Source organism: Sorex fumeus, unplaced genomic scaffold (genome assembly GCF_029834395.1).
Source record: "Sorex fumeus unplaced genomic scaffold, SorFum_2.1 ptg000014l, whole genome shotgun sequence".
Lineage (NCBI taxonomy): Eukaryota > Metazoa > Chordata > Mammalia > Eulipotyphla > Soricidae > Sorex > Sorex fumeus.
In genome coordinates this window covers 30,170,943-30,188,750 of record NW_026606071.1, presented here as the reverse complement: position 1 = coordinate 30,188,750, position 17,808 = coordinate 30,170,943, and the positions used below count along the sequence as shown (strand labels likewise).

At 35.1% G+C, this 17,808-nt stretch overlaps 1 protein-coding gene and 1 non-coding gene across 6 annotated transcripts in view; one reads left to right on the top strand and one right to left on the bottom strand.

Moving 5' to 3' along the window:
• ERBB4 (erb-b2 receptor tyrosine kinase 4) overlaps window positions 1-17,808 on the top strand; it is a 1,197,143-nt gene that overhangs the window by 195,613 nt on the left and 983,722 nt on the right. The gene's annotated exons all lie outside the window — the stretch shown is intronic.
• TRNAV-CAC (transfer RNA valine (anticodon CAC)) lies at window positions 12,346-12,418 on the bottom strand. The gene has a single exon. It is a non-coding gene; the product is annotated as a tRNA-Val (tRNA).

Here is a 17,808-nt window from a genome sequence, read left to right as displayed (position 1 = left end):
TGTGCCAGGCAAATACAAGTCTGTCAATTCTGAATCCAAGCTAATTCATATGACAGAAACTACTTGCTTTTATTTTCATTGGTGAGGAATATCCAACAAAGAGTTCTTGCAACATTGACTAAAAAAGTATTTTTTTAATATCCGAAAACATTGAGGTTGCTATTCTTTTTTTTTTTTTTTTTTTTTGCTTCTTGGGTCACACCTGGTGATGCACAGGGGTTACTCCTGGCTCTGCACTCAGGAGTTACTCCTGGCGGTGCTCAGGGGACCATATGGGATGCTGGGAATCGAACCCGGGTCGGCCATGTGCAAGGCAAACGCCCTACCCGCTGTGCTATCTCTCCAGCCCGAGGTTGCTATTCTTAAAACTGATGGTTTGTTGATTTTTTTCAAATCTTTCCTGAGTACATCAGTCCTGAGAATTACAGATATTGCATTCTTCCTGCTTTTAAGCAAGGTGTATATGAGATTTAGAAAACAATTGTTAAAATATGGATGATAGCAAAGTAACTGTTTCATGTATGTAGCATTATAAATTCACTTCTACCAAAATGACTTCACAATGTTTTTTCACTTGGTGGATTGTTAGTACATTTTTTAGAGGTGTATATGTAAACATTCATTTAAATACATGTTTTAAGTGCTTGGTATGAAATAAGATAGTGAAAGCGTGAACTGAGTCATATGACATTTAATCATGTTAGATCAGATTAAAATAAACCAAACCAAAAAAGCTAGACATTATTTTAATTTAGAAACTTACATTTACTACACTATGTCAGTTCTTAACTTTTTTTTTTTTTGGAAAGGGGCAGTCATTAAGGAAACATATTAATAGATATCTGATAATTAGGAACTCTAGATACAGAAGATCTGTTAAATGTTCTGCTAGTATGGGGTGACAACATAATGTTGATATCCACCTGACAAAAATAGTGGTCTGCTGTTCTTGGCTGTGAGCGCATTTTATCTGCTATGACAAAGAACTGACTATCTCTGCCTCTAAGAGTGTGTTTCTAAAATGGAAGTTAAATTGTCTAGACAACTGATATTAGTGAAAAGTTTACTTATCAGCTTAAATAAACTCTCTAGTTCATAGACTCAGAAAGAATACACATTTTTTAGTGCAAATGCAATCCTGAATTTCTTAATGGGTAAGAAGTGGAAAATATACCTTATCCTACTCTATCTTTTTGAGAGTTAAAATATATTTTTCTTTCCTTTATTCCAATTATATTGCTCTCAAAGCTAAATAATTTAACTCCAGATGTTCTAGATTGAAATAACTGAGGTACCTAATCAAAATAGTGAATTTAAGAATTGTATTGGAATGCCCATATAGTATTATAATTAACTTTCATTCACTAGCCAGTTTAATAGAAAATAAAATAATATTTTTATTAATTATTAAAATAGTTATTATTTAATAAATTTTCTTTTCTCTTCCCTCTGGCACCTTTGTTAAAATGACAAAGATTGTATTGTTTTCAAATTTGATTGTGGGACTTACTTGGGGGTTACCTATTATTTGCAGCATTTGCTTGTGGACTGGTGAGGAATACACTCATTTATTTCTGGTGCTCATACTTGCAGTACTTGGAGTATGGTTATACACAGTAGTATTCACTTGCTCACAGTGCTTGGAGTATGGATGTACACAGTAGTACTTACCTGTTCTTAGTGGGGATTGAATTTATGGTTGTGATGCTCACACAGCTTTAGTTTTAGTGCTTGCTGGGGGAGACACACATTCTATTTGCAGTGCTAGTATGGACTTGGCTATGGCAGCCTAGGGATCACACAGCCTTTTGGTATTAGGGAATCTCAAGTAACAGAATTGATGACCCACATGGCACATATGGTGACATGTGGAATTTAACTCATGTTCTTGCATTTGTATGACTGTCACTTTTAGCACCAATGCCTGTGTCTAATTTTCAAATTCCTCATACGTTGTAGTATTACAGATTAAAATTAGATGGTAGTTTAGAATAATTGCACAAGTTTTTAATATGTAATTTATTTTTTTCTTTTCATTTATGTTAATTTCATTTTTTTATAATTTATTTATTGAATCACTGTGGGAAAAGTTACAGAGCTTTCAGGTTTAGGTCTCAGTTATGCAAATATCAAACACATTTCCCTTTACCAATACTTATTTTTTACCACGAACCCCAATAGAACCCCACCTCCCACCCCTCCCAATTCCTGTGAGGCAGATGAGTTCTAGTTAACACTCTATCTACTTTGACTAGATTCATTGTTTCGATAAAGGATGCACCATTATTATTTAGATTTTACCCCCCCCCCCCCCAAATCAGACATGCTGAAAAAGCGTTGTGAAATGATTTGCTTTCTACAGCTGGGTTTAAGAATTAAATGTCACGCGGCCGCGGTAGCGGTTTTGGATTTCTGCTATTTTACTTATTAACCCTGGAAGTATTTCTACAAAAAGTCAGATAATTAAGAGATTGGTTTCTGTGCTCTGGAGTCGCGGCCGTGCCGGAGAGCCGCTCGTGGGGAGCAACTGGTGACCTCTGTAGGGCGTGAAGGACGGGCCGGAACGCCCCCCTTCCCATGAGGTTTTTGTCGCCCCAGACCCCCGGCTCATACCTGCTCTCCACAAGGCTCCCATGAGGCCGCCATCTTTCTTTCCAGAGAGGAGAGGGCGAATGGGCAATATGTAATTTATTTTTAAAAGTCTTCTGCCATCTACTATGATATGAAAAAAACTCACTATTTAAGAGAAAGGATGTTTATTATAGTTTAGTTCAAGTCTGTTCAGTTTATCGACTCCTACATACATTACATGAATAAGGTCATCCTATCAGAGAAACTTTTCTCTAGCTATGTTTTCCTAGTAACCCACAGTTTAGCTTTTCACTAAGTCTTCTTTCCTTAGTTTGGACAGGGAAAAAAAAAGCATATGAAATAAGTTTATATGTTGTTAGGAACTGGTAATGATACAGAGATTATTATTAGAGTTATTATTTGGGGGTTTGAGTCAGGCCCAGCAGTATCCTGGGATTACTCCTGATTCTGTGCTCAGGGATCACACCATATGGGGTGCCAGGGATCAAACCCAGGTTTGCTGTGTGCAAGATAAGTGCCCTATCTGCTGAACTGTATCTCCAGTTCTTTTATTATGTATTTTTAATTAACCTTATGATGGAAAATTGACTCATTTCATTTTGTTCTGAATAGTTTCAGATTTGGCAATGCTTTGTGTTTTAAACTATGATCTATCGAATGTTAATATATAAGAAGATATATGTAAAAGACCTAAAAGTAGTTTGGATTTAAATGTATTTTGGGAAATATCTTTTCTCTTTTCTTGAAACTTTACGGTGAAAATTAGATATTGAGTTTCTAAATATATTTTGGGAAATGCCTTTTCTCTTTTCTTGAACCTTCATAGTGAAAATTAGGTATTGAGTTTTTCTATAGTGTATCTGACTTTTTAGTTATGAGAACATTTCACAAATACTATTGTCACTTGTACCATTACACCTAAAATTTTTTTAAGTATTTTGTTTTATTCTTTTTTAATGGATTCACCATGAGAAACACAGTTAAAAGATTGTTTATGGTTGGTTTTCAGACATACAATGTTCCAATGCCATTCCCTTCATCAGCCTACATCTTCCATCACCAATATTCCTAGTTCTTCCCCTCCCTCCACCATCTCCATCTGCACCCCCCCCACACACACACACCTCAGCCTGCCTCTATGGCACTTTTCTTCTCTCTCTCTCTCTCTCTCTCTCTCTCTCTCTTTCCTTCTGGTCATTATCGTTAGCAATATAGGTACTGAGAAGTTATCACGTATATTCCTTTACCTAGTTTCAGCACTCAGTTCTTGTCCAGAGTGATCATTTCCAACTATCACTGTCTTACTGGTCCCTTCTCTATCCAACCTCCCCTTCCGCCACCCTTCCCCTGTGGCAATCTTCCATCCTTAAAGCAGATCTCTTGGGCCCCATTTTTACAGTTCATTCTATGTCTCTTGTAGTGACTTGGACTCCTGAGAGACAGACAGAATGATTGCACTCATCTGTGGGTTATAAAAATAAAGTAACATGAGACTAGTATACCTAAAAATCTTATTAGCATGTTGGTTTTTTTTTTTAATAATTCAGTCTAAGGGTTGCTGATTTAAAAAAATAACAATCCTGTGAATTGCATAATTGATCATAATTTCATTGCATAACTACGTAATTGCATAAATGGTGGGTAATACTGTTTCAGTAGCTTATTGAAAATTATTATTTGGCAATGCCCTTGAATATAGCCTTCTTACTCTTCAGTATACATGAGAGAAACTCTCACATGGATCTTATCTGGTGGTGCAGATTAGAAAGTTTATAGAAGCATTGTTTGTGGTATCAAGGACCTAGGACAGCCAAGGTGACCATCACAATAGAGTTTTCTGTGATGAGTTATGTGCATAGTACAACCCTGGAGCAATTATCTAAAGCAATCTAACTGAGTCTTGAGAACATCATTGTAATGGGGGTGTATCTTGAATTCTACAGGAGTTCCAGTTGTGTTTATGTTGTCCTAGTAAATAAATGAAGACTTCATCTTGGTTTTTTTCTTGCTAGAAGAATCTGATTCCATTACTATTTTTATGATCTTTGATTTTTAGTGAGTGTGAATGAGAAGATAAAATAATAGTAACTAATCCAAAGAAAATGTATATTTGATTCTTTGGGACATGGTTTAAGTTATTTTGTAATGATAACCATCAAGGATATCTCTGGAATGGTCTACAAATAATATAAATTACTTTAAATAATGGCTATGTCTAACTCTTAAATTGGTATTAGATTATAGATCTAGATTATATATCAGTCTAAGTTATTACTATAGTTATAGTTCTGAATTATAACAGTTTTAGCTTGTTTGTGGTCTCAAAATATAATTTTACTGTTTATCAGTGTCAGTAGGATAGTACAACACATAAGACATTCGCCTTTACTTGGATAACCTGGGTTAGATCCCCAGCACCCCTTGTGGTTCCAGGAGCACCACAAGAAGTGATCCCTGAGTGCAGAGCCAGGACTAATACTTTTTTTTCCTTTTCTTTATTTTTATTTGCTTTTTGGGTTACACCCAGGATGCACAGGGATTACTCCTGGCTCATGCACTCAGAAATTATTCCTCATGTTCCTCAGGGGATCATATGGGATGCTGGGAATCAAACCCAGGTCAGTCATGTGCAAGGCAAACACCCTACTTGATATGCTATCGCTCCAAGTCCCCAGAAGTAATACGTATGCACTGCTAGGTATAACCCAAAAGAAAACAGAAGTTTACTGTTCATCTATTATGCAGGTAGGGCAAGTATGATCCATGCAGAGTAAAAACAAAAATTTAGTTGAGTGGACATAGTTCTTGCTGACTACATAACAGAGTGACACAATTTGTTTCCTCTTATAACAACATATCAGAAACATAAATCACAAATGCTATTTTTATGCTAAGAGCTCTACTTTTTGATGCTGGACAAAGAATACAGAGATAATGGAGGAGCTTGCCTTGCACATAGCCTAACCTGAGTTCAGTTCCCAGCACCACATATGGATCCATAAGCACAGAGCCAGAAGTAATCCCTGAGTATCACTAGGAATGGTCCCCAAACAAACAAATACAAATGAAGGCTCTACTTCAGAGCCTTCTACTGTAGTAGAATCTACTGTAGTAGATTCAATAATGCAATAATTTTGATTGTACAATTTAATTGATTGTGCCACGATTGATTAGGGAGGCGGAGTGAGTAGATTACACATTCTTGAAGTAGAAAGATAAGGGCGAGACTCTTAATTTTGACAAGTTTTGGGATTTAGGATATATATTTTAACTCAAACTTCTCATCTGTAAAACAAGATTATAGTAGTTTTTTCACCGGTCAGCAGCAAGAATTAAGTGGAATAATACAAAAGTACTCATAGGACTGCTTAGGATGTAGTAAACAATCCAATTTAGGTATGTGTTTTTATTGTTGTTGCTTATAGTCATATTAATTTTAACTTATGTTCCTAGACAGGGTATAATTGTGTAATTAAGTTCCTTAGAAGACATTTGAAAAATTTTAAAGGAAAGAGGGGAGGAGAATGACTATAGGCATTTATTGGGAAAAGGTTAGGAAATGCTGCTACATGGTCTACACTATGTAGGAAGGCTGCCTTCACCAAGAATAATCTCACCAGATATAACAAAGCAATATTAATGAAAAGCACTTTCTTTTCCTATTTAATTTTGAGCACTAAACCTAGAGTCATTAACTTCCTAGCATCTTTTTCCGTATCTATGAATATATGTGTTCTGTGATAAGGCTCTAGCTATATAATCACAATCTCTTCTTTCTTTAGAAATTTCTTCCTTGCTGTTAATAAAAAGTTTTATGAAAAGGTTCTGAGATTATTTCTTCTTTTTTATTGTCTAGGAAAGAGTATATGAAGACTTTGGTCTTAGGTAAAGCTATGCTATAGAAATGGAAAACAATTTTATTTTCTATTTTTTTCTTATGTGCTGGAGCGATAGCACAGCAGGTAGGGTATTTGCCTTTCATGCAACCGACCCATGTTTGATTCCTCTATTCCTCTCAGAGAGCCCGGCAAGCTACCGAGAATATCCTGCCTGCACAGCAGAGCCTGGCAAGCTCCTCGTGGTGTATGTCAATTTCGATATGTCAAAAAGAGTAACAAGTCTCACAATGGAGATGTTACTGGTGCCCGCTCGAGCAAATTTATGAACAACGGGATGACAGTGAGACAGTGCTACAATGCTATGTTTTCTTATAAGTTTTAAGTTTTCAAAGGTGTTAATATTATAGATATTAGGTAAGCAGGTTTAAACAAAACTTATTTGAGTAAGGGCTGGAGTGATAGCACAGTGGTAGGGTGTTTGCCTTGCACGTGGCCACCCGGCAGAGCCGGGTTCGATTCCTTAGCCCCTCTCAGAGAGCCCAGCAAGCTACTGAGAGTATCTCGCCCACACAGCAAAGCCTGGCAAACTCCCCGTGATGTATTCAATATTCTAAACACAGTAGCAACAAGTCTCAAAATGGAGACGTTACTGGGTCCTCTCGAGCAAATCGATGAACAATGGGAGGACAGTGCTATTTGAGTATGAAAAATTAAAAACATAAAATGAAATTTTTAAATAGACTTTCTGATGATAGTTTGGTCTTAGAGCATGGTATGAGATACCTTTCATAAATAGAATGTGCTATTTTCAGTGTTAATGTAACGAGAAGTGCATCTGATTCAAAAAGATTTTGAAAATAGTTACATATAGAGCTCATGTTATGGAATTTTTGCAATAAGTTTTGTTTCACTGAAAAGCTTAGAATGAAATGACAGAGATTGTAGTCTTTAGGTCCTTTGTTTATAAAAGCCAGAAATCTATGCTTTCTTGGCCTTCTTCCATATTAACTAAAACACCATTTTTAATTTTGTAATATTCAATACATTTAAAAATTTATGTGGTAGAACATAGTGATTTATATGATTCTAACTATAACAAAGAAATCATGTGCTTTTCCTATCACTTTAATATCAAAATGAAGAAACAACAATAACTAATTTAATTTGAGTACTTTGAACCATGACATAATGACAGGGCTAGATAAAGCAATAGATAGTTCTTGCTTCTCTCTCTCAGTATTGACTTTATATCCATATGATATATTCTTACTGGAAGTATATAGTAGAAATCATTTGAAACTTAGGTTCAAAGGAATATTATCAGTAGCTCAGTGTTAAACTGAATTTAAGAGAGGGATCAGAATTTTGAATGGTGTTTCAAAGGCAAATAAAATTAGTAAATATGCACATTTAACAAAACAGTGGGTGAAATGAAAAATATAATCTAAGTTTACAATTACAATCGAGAATGTTTATAATTGAGAATGATAATTTGGCATTTATAGTTGATTATTTGAATTGACATTTACTTGTCAAGTAAGAAAAAGAAGCTTCATGGGTTAGCGTTTAATGGAATGATTCTACTGGTTATAAATAAGAGAGTCCATAAATAGAAGATGTAAAAGCTTGGACCTTATCTATTATTAGATTAGAAGCTAAATATGAATATAAAGAGTGGTATTTAAAAAAAATTACAAAGTTCCAGTTCTGTATAATGAGAAGTCATTATTTAGGAACTACAGTAAAATCTATTCATAGCTTATAAAAGAGAGAGGAAGTTTAATGATCTTGTAAAAAACGAAGATTACTGCTTGTTACAGTAATGTTTAGGACAATAAGGCAAGAGTAACTTCTGTTGGGTCTTAATTTTTCTTTCATGATTGAAAATCCAGAGATACAGCTTTGTTCTCAACACTGTGAGCTAAGGGTCCAATACTTCCTGCATTGACTCTTGGTTTTTTTTAATTTAACTCATCATTCATAGCAGTAGCATGAACACAGTATAAAATTTTCAATGCCGTTTATAAAATAATCAATATTAAAAGCAATAAAAGGACTTTTAAAGTTTTGTTGGATGTGGAACATTTTCTAGTGGTTGTCTGGATATTCAGTTTGTAAAACTGATGAAAGAAAGTTCATTCATTCAAGAGTAGAAATGGCTTCTCCACATTTAATGAATCCCTTTCAATTCAAATGCATACACATGTAAGATATTCAAAGTATTTGAAGGATGAGAGGAACCAGAATTAGGGTTGACTGAGTTTTGTGTATTCCCTGAAGTATGTTATAATTTGTTTTTTCATGTGCCTGGTTTACATTTATTCATATTTTCTTTGGAAAATCTATTGCAGATTTTTGTTTCATGGTTTTCATGGCAGTTCTATCATATTTCTTCATATATAGAACATACTTTCTGAATTTTAGTATCTGATTATTATCATTTGAAAAAATTGTTCTCTTTTCTTCTTCTTTTGAATCTTTTATGATGGTCTTTAAGCACTGTTTTTTTAAATTTGTTATTTTATTCATTTGTTTGCCTAAAAGGTTTAACATTTCTTCTAAAGCAAGTCTAATATTTTTTGTTTGTCTAAAGAGTTTTGATTTCAAAATCGTGTTTGAATAATAATTTTTCTTGTTAAATTATTCTGTTGTTTAGTTGTGTGAGTATCGTTATATTCCCTTTTGTACTGTAGAGTTTCTGCTGAGAAATCTGAGAAATGCCTTGGAGAGATGCCTGTGTGTACCAACTTTTAAAATTCTAGCCTCCTTCAATATCATTTTTTTAAATTTTGTTTTATTTTTGGGTCACACCCAGCGTTGCACAGAGGTTACTCCTGGCTTATGCACTCAGAAATTACTTTTTTGGCAGTGCTCAGAGGACCATATGGGATGCTGGGAATCGAACCCAGGTCGGCCACATAGCAAGGCAAACACCATATCTGCTGTGCTATCGCTCCAGCCCCAATATCTTTTTTATCATTAATTTTTATCGTTGATCATTCAACAATAATATTTTAATCTAGGTTATTTTAGGTAAAATTAGGGTTTTCCCTCAGTTTTCTAGATGTTCATGGTTCTTTTTATTAGGCTTGACAAGTTCTCAACTTATTATTTCTTTGAATCTGTCTGGTCTTCCCTTCTCTCTCTTTTCACATTCTGGTACTTACATAGTTCTCTTTACCTATCTAATGAATATTTTCTTCTCATAGATTTTCTTTATTTATGTTTTATTCATTTCTCATCTTTATTTGAGTTGTCACTGGGATTTCATTTTGAAATGATAATATCTTTTTTCTGTGAGATAGAGTATAGATGTTATGCTTTCATTATATTGGATTTTATTCAATGTACTTTTCCTATGGGCTGTAGCAATAGCACAGCTCGTAGGGTGTTCGCCTTGCATGCAGCAGACCGAGGTTCGATTCCTCTGACCCTCTTGGAGAGACCATCAATCTACCAAGAGTATTCCACCTGCACAGCAAAGCCTGGCAAGCTACCCGTGACGTATACAATATGCCAAAAAACAGTAACAATAAGTCCCACAATGGAGACATTACTGGTGCCCGCTCGAGCAAATCGATGAACAACAGGATGACAGTGCTACTCTTCCAACAAAGCATTTCTGTCTGGAAAGTTTTATACGCCCATACCCAGCAATACTCAAAGAGACCAGGTGACAATCTGATTTTGTAGTCTTGTGATTTAGTGCTTGGACCTGTAACTGCTTGGAACACCAGAGCGAAATTCTGCATTAAGGTACCATGAAGGATCAAACTCAGGGCTTCACACACTCCTGGCATGAGTTGACTGCTTGGTGCTATGTCTATGATGCCTTGGTAAGGATTTTTTTTTTTTTTTGCACCATGAGTCTATTTAGGGAAGCTACTGCTTGAACTATGATAGCACTTTTTCTGTATATTCAACTTGATTTTCTGTGTTAGTTGAGATTCTCCAAGTTCATTAACTTTTGTTATGGTGAATTTTCTCCACTCTTTGTTCCATTCTTTATTTAATTGTCTTAAAGCTTTCCCTTTGGAGACTTGCATTTTCATTGATCAATTTTGTCTAGTTTTGCAATGTTCCTTGACAAAATTTTTGTTTTCACATCGGAGTTACTTATGTTTTCCTGCAGGTGGTGCTGTGACGTTTAGTGTCAAAATTCCCCTGTGTTTCCATGGCTTTAAATTGGAGGCGAGGTATTGAGGTCATGATAGAAAATGTTATCAATCAAATATTTCAGTGAGGGTTTGTGGAATACAAGCAATCCACAAGATGATATCCCAATTACCTGTCTATTTCTGTGGACAGTGCGCTCTGCTAGTTTTGCCAACAATAGTTACAAGTCAGTCTCTGGATGGTGGCTGACTACTTCACGATTTCCTGTTAGAGATTTGGATAGGGTTAGCATATCTTGCGTCTGTTACTAGTCTTAAGCACCATGATTCCACTTAGTGTTTAACAAAAATAAGCATTTTGTTCCAGAATCTGTTTCTTGATAGCAACATGGACTCTTTTGCATTTCATCTTCTACTCAGCCAGGTCAAGTCAGCTTTGGTATTGTTGGCTGTTGTAAACTACACTATTGTAGGATCTCCTTATTGATCACTTTCTTCCTCTCAGTTCCAGTCAGTGCTGAAATCATATACCTTCAAACAGAAAGAAGCATGTGACTCTCAGGCAATCCTGGCTAGTTATTTATATCTAGTTGTTCTTTAACAGGGAATTTTGCTTCCCTACTTAGCACAGCGGGTAGGGCGTTCGCCTTACAAGCGGCCAACATGGCCGACCCGAGTTCGATTCCTCCGCCCCTCTCGGAGAGCCCGGCAAGCTACCGAGAGTATCTCGCCCGCACGGCAGAGCCTGGCAAGCTACCGAGAGTATTCGATATGCCAGACACAGTAACAAAGTCTCCAATGGAGACGTTACTGGGCCCGCTCGAGCAAATCGACGATCAACGGGAGGGCCTTTACCTTACCTTACCTTACTTTACCCAAATCACCAGAAGAACGAGTGCTGTTGGAGGAGCAAAAACTGTGAAATAGGGACCACGTTCAAATCTGACAGGAAGAAAAGTCTTTCAGTTTAATTTCCAGAGTCTCTAAGAAAAGTCATTTTTTTTCCTTTTAGGCTGTCAAATTTTAATTTCCCAATCGGATTTTTCTGCTAGTTCCAGGACTTATCTCTGTCATTCTCAGTCTCTTTGGTCCGTAGTTAATTCTGATTTTACAGTTGATATTTTTCTGAAATCTCCAATCAAGCTATCTTAATTTTATAGATATTCAAAATATTATTTTAAATATCAGTCTTGGGGCCAGGGCAATAATACAGCTGGGTGGGCACTTGCCTTGCACACAGCAGACCCAGGTTCAATCCTCAGCATCCCTGAGAACTGTCATGAATAATCCCTGAGAGAAGAGTCATAAGTAACACCTGAGCATCACTGGGTGGGCCCCAAAACAAGTCTAAAACAAAACAAAAACAGAAACAAAAGTCTTGATTAATATATTTTTAATGTTTTTTTGAAAGATTCTGAACATTTTGTAAACTATTCAGTTTTATTTGGAGATCTTACTAGATAGTTCTCTGCTGGTACTTTGATATTCAAGCTAAGTTTATAGGGAAAAAAGATGGGGAATTTATATTAATATCATTGAATTAAATAATAAAGAAAGATAACTAAAAAGATCTTGACAACAATTACATTGGGATACAAATTTGAATGAAAGATCTAAAAGTGTGGCGCTTCTTGAAGACATAAAGGCATCGTATTTCTACAGCTTCTAGAAAGACCTCATTTACCCTATTTTGTGTATTTGACCATAATTAAATACTTTAGAAGTCATGTTATATATAAGCCTTATAATCATGTTCATTCCTCATCAAAAGTTGCTTTTTTCCCCCCCTCCTAAGAATAAGTTTCCGGCCGGTTACGAACCGGGGACCTTTTGCGTGTGAGGCAAATGTGATAACCACTACACTACAGAAACTTTTTTTTAAGAATAAGAAAATTTTCAAATCAGAGGGAATACAGTGGTTAGGGTACGCAACTGATTCTGGCTCAATCCTGCACTGCATATGTTCCTCCAAATACTGCCTGGAGTAATCCCTGATGACAGAGTCAGAAGTAAATCCTGAGAACTGCCCAGTGTAGCTCAAAAACCAAAAATAATAATAATAATTATAATTGTGATTAAAAAGTCACTTTTTCACTAGGATGATGTTACAGTACATTCTTCAAAATTCACAATATTTTATCAATTTTTTGTGAAATCAAAATTAGAAGTTTGCAGAAAATCTAAGTTGTTTTTTTTTTTCCAGTTTGTTTTTTCCACAGATGGAAATAAATTAGGTAGTTTTTCCTACAGTTTAACTGCATTAAAAATGAGTTCTTTTAGTGAAGGAAACAGAAGGAAAATCCTCTGACCTTGACCAGGTATGCAATTATTTTGCAAATGAATTGGTAGGGTTTGTGACTTTTTTAATGGGGCAAAATTTGCATCAGGTTGTAAAATCTGATTGCTGGTGTACATTAGTCGAATCTGACCTAAGGTTAAACCAGTTCTACTTAATTTATAAAAACAACACATACCTGTTAGGCCATCATGCGGTATATAATTCACTAATACTATACTGCATTTAAAACTTTCTCTTTGGTTTATTGCTTTTTTAAAATTTATGTATTGGAAGCATATCTTGAAGGTGATTGTTCCATCTTATTTCTCTTAAAAATTTGAATTGACTAATAGCAAGAGATTGGAATAATCATTAGAAAGTATGAATCTTTTTTCCTTCAGGATTTGTATAAGTAACATGTTACATTGTATGAGCTGTCCATGTTTTCTTCTTATGAACTTTGAATAGCCGCTTACATAGAGTTTGATCCTTTTAAAATGGATAGATTTCTTTTTATGGAAGCCTTTTATGATTTAATGGAGAGATAAATACTTAAAGAAGGGCTTGAGTCAATGCTGATGCAATATGTAAATAAGAACCTAGTACCTGATTTTATATCCAATGATGAGCTATATGGGTATGTCCAGAGAAGACGTAGTATGTTAATACTTTTTCTTCTGGATTAAATCAGTTTTTTTACATTTGGAAACTTTGAAACTAATGATAAAATATGTAAAACATCCATTTGATTATGTTAAATATTTTTAATTTTGATTTTCATTATGAGTTATTAAATATCAGTTCTTTGAATATGAACAATTAAACTGAAACAAACACCTTCGGTTCATCTTGTCCTTATTAACTGAAGCAAGTGGAATGATTGGGAAATAAACTTGCTCCTCATAGCGGAGCTAGGTTTAAGAAGTCACCTTCAGACTATGCAAAAGAGTGTTTTCTCAGTTAAATGAGGATATAGCAAGGAAGATTGTATATGAAAGTCGTGGTTGCACTACATTTAGTATTATAGCGGGTTTTAACTCAATGCATTGTAGTGCTTGGAACTCCAGAAATAGATAGCAGTGTGTCAACTTATGAGTATTGGTAGCAGATTTCTATGTTGGGACTCAATATCGTGGTGGCATGAATTTGCTCTGGACATTTCTAGGTGTATACCCTTTTGTAATTATTAAACGTTTCCAATTACTCTATAAATTTCCGGGTTAAAAGAAATACTGTGATCCACATAGAAGAGCTAGAGTTAAGAGCCTTATTTCAAGAACCAATAGGAAAACGAAGCAGATTTTTTAAAAATAGCAATTCAAAATGAGGGAGCAATTACATATCAGGAATATATTTAAAAATAGGACTTTTCAAAGAGGATACATGGTCATTGACAGAGCTAATTAACCACATCAGATCTTTAGTAGCAAGGATGGATTGATTTTAGCACTTTCGCTAGGAGTGCTTAGAGTAACATTTCACAAAAATTTAGAAACAAAATTGCAAGAGATGTTTGCTAAAATGAAGGAGTCTCAGGCCTCACTCTGGATCTACAGAATGAGATTCTGACAGAGTGGGTATGGTAGTAACATCTTCACAATTGGTTTAAGACAAAGCATCTGAGAGGTAATCAGATTAGTCCTTCTAATATGCTTCCTGGTGATTTTTGCCACATTAAAGCTAATGTTGCTCACTCAGCCTATTTCTGCCCATGGCTCCCTTCCAATGTTTCTAGCCTGTGACCCTCTTCTTAGACCTGTTGGCCCTCTAGTCTCATACTGTGATCCCATTTATGAAGTTTTTAGCTGTGCTCCCCTTGGAGGCCAGTAATATGGGCCCAGATGAGAAACTGTTCTAAAGCATAAGAACTGTTGAAATAGATATGAGATGAGGGATAGGCTAGCAATTTGAAAGACACAGTTGCCATAAAAAAATTCCTGAGTACTGTCACATATTATAAATAAATACATATGCTAAGTATAATCTGTGTCATTAGTCCTGAGTGATTTGAATAATTTTTCAATCATATATCACCAATTGGCTCATTGTGGCCTAACTTTTTGAAAATATTTTTAAAATAATAGATCAAGAAAGAGTTTATTATCCTATTAAATCATGCTTCAAACATTTTAATCCCCTGATTATATAAAGAGATGAAAGCCCTAGCTTTTCTTTACTAGCATTCTAAAAGGGTAACCTCAAACTACCTATTGATTTCTGAGGTCACTGGATCAGATCTGACTCTTAAAATCAAAACCTCCTTTATAGATTCTCATAAATGATATAGTCACTATAGAATGTAGTCTTATTGTTTAATTGATGATGTGCTAGATGTTAGGGAATACATTTCACAGAAATTGATGAAACATATTTACAAGTCAATAGTGATATGTACTTCAATTCATTATTAAAAATGTTGTCTATAAACAGAAGTGGTGGGGACTGAGAGATGACTCAAAAGTTTGTTTTACATACTGGAAGCCTGGGCTTGATCCCCAACCCTTCAGGTAAGCCTGCCAAGCAGGGAGCCCCAGCTCTTCTTGGTGTGGCCCTCAAACTCAAACAAAATTAAAATCAAACAAAATTCTATTAAGGTAGGGGTGTAAGGTTCAAAGAACTAGAGTGTTTGCTTTGTATGCAAGATGCCAGGGGTCAATTCCCAGCATCACATGGTTTGGAGCACAGTCATGAGAAAAACCTCAAGTACTGAGTGAACTGAGAGTCACTTTCGAGCACTGCCACATGTGGTCCTAAAATCATAAATAAATAAATAAATAAATAGGTGTATGTTGGGGAATGTGGGGGTAGGAGTGAGACTAGTATGAGATCAGTAAACTTAGTGCATGTTTATAAATACAAAAGGCCTGGTTTCAATCTCTGGCACTAGTGGGTCCCTGAGCAATGTTGTGGGTGAGCTCTTGAGTACTGCCAGGTATGGATCAAAAATAAAAAGAAAACTAGACAAAATAAGTTCGGAGTTTGTGGTTCATAGAAAATCCAGAAGCTAAGATGCCACTCCAGTCTTGCTTAATCAAATTATTTTTAATGAGTTCTGAAAGATATTTATATATATTAAAGTTTGAGGAACACTGCTATACACACAGCAGTGTCTGACCTGATGGAAATTTTGCTTGTATTTAGAAAGTCTAATATCAGTGGGAAGTGAAGAGCTAGAATAAGTCTATAAAATGCTATTATTCAAATAATAACATTTTATTCCAACCCTGCTATGATTCTGAAGTACTTGCAAGCACATTTTTTATAAAAGCAAAAATATCTCATTGGCAATTCGAGTAGTTTGGAGTCATGTGGTGCTCTTACAATAGATTGAAATTTCATCTGTGATTTTGATTTATCAAAATAAAAGGGAAAAGCAAATTGTATCATTGTCATCAAATGAGTAGAAAGCAATATTAGTTGCATTTTGTTTGTCCATGCTTTTAAGAGATAACTTTCTAAATGGTGTCTGTTTAAATAGTGTAACTTCTTTAAAAATGCAGTGTAGGGACTTGGGTGATAGCATGGTGGACATGGAATTTACTTTACATGCGGCCAACCTGGGTTTGAAAATCAAGCACCCCATATGGTCCCCTGAGTCCTCCACATAACCAGGGAGAAGCCCTGAGCATTGCCAGGTGTGGCCCCAAAACCTAAATAAATAAAGTGAGGCTAAAGAAAGGGGAACAGAGATAATCCAAAATTGTTGTAAAAAAATATGAAACATAAATTTAGTATAAATAATTTTCCTAAATTAAGTCTGTTTCAGCAGCTTACAACAACATTCCTGAAGAAATATATTTTCTGTTAGTGCTTTTGTGTGCTTCCTTCAAGTTTGCTCATTTTTCCTAAGAAGATACTCTAAAAACATCAATTTGGCAAACAGTGCAATGCTTTATTTTTAAATGAAAAATAAAGTTGAGTAACTTAAACACTTATAATGGTAAGCATTGTGTGTTCACTGTAAGCAGACTTGGATTCGCAAGTTTTGTTTAAATCTGCTCCATCTGGGATTTTAAAAAAACAGATTAACCTCTTCATTTATTTTTCAGAATGTTATGGTTACACTATTAAAATATATATTATAAAAATTGCAAAAGGAGAATAAGGTAATGAAAAGGAGAATTGAGTTATTTATCTCTTACTATAGCACTTGTTCCTTCTGTCATTTAATCTCATGTTGTTAACTGTTGATGTTTCATATCTCTGACTCACAGACACCATGATTAATTGTCATATAAATAAAGCAGAAAAACTGATTACTTTGTCTCCTGAACGATTCTGATGTACATACTTTTATTTTATTCCTTATAAGTCTGAAATGTGGATTTCCTTCTCTTCACTAGTGACAAAATCAAAGCAAAACTCAGAGTTGGAAGTATCTTTTAAATATTTACATCAGGGTTGTGATATAGTTCAAACTCTAGGATCCCTGGCATGTATGCAAGATATTCAAGTTCAAGTTCTAGCACTGCATGGTGCCTCTTGTACCACTGAAAGCATCTACCGGTACCAAGCTGGAGTAGCCCCTGAGTACAGAAGGGTATTGTAACCTGCCCCCCTCCCCATGACATATACATTCCTGCTCCCATTACATACACATACAGAAATCAAAGAAAAACCAAGATGTTCTAATTTTTTATATTATGTTTCACTCTTTTTTGAATAATGATTTTTTATGTGGACTGAAACAAAATAATTCCTCACTTTATTTTTCAAACTCTACAAGTTTTCACTCTATTTGGGGAAAATTCTGTATGATTCCTTTATTCCAGTTTTCATAACTTCATATTTTAACCACATGAGCAGCATATTACTTTTTCTTGAATCATAGCTTTTCATCAATAAACACAGGCAGCTGGTAAAAGTTTCCTAGTAGATCCCAATAATTGGCCTCATCTAATATGTGGACTTTTTTTTGTGAATTTGTAATAATCTAGTTATTTTTTTCTTTTAACATATAACTTCTGTAATGATGACTCAGAAA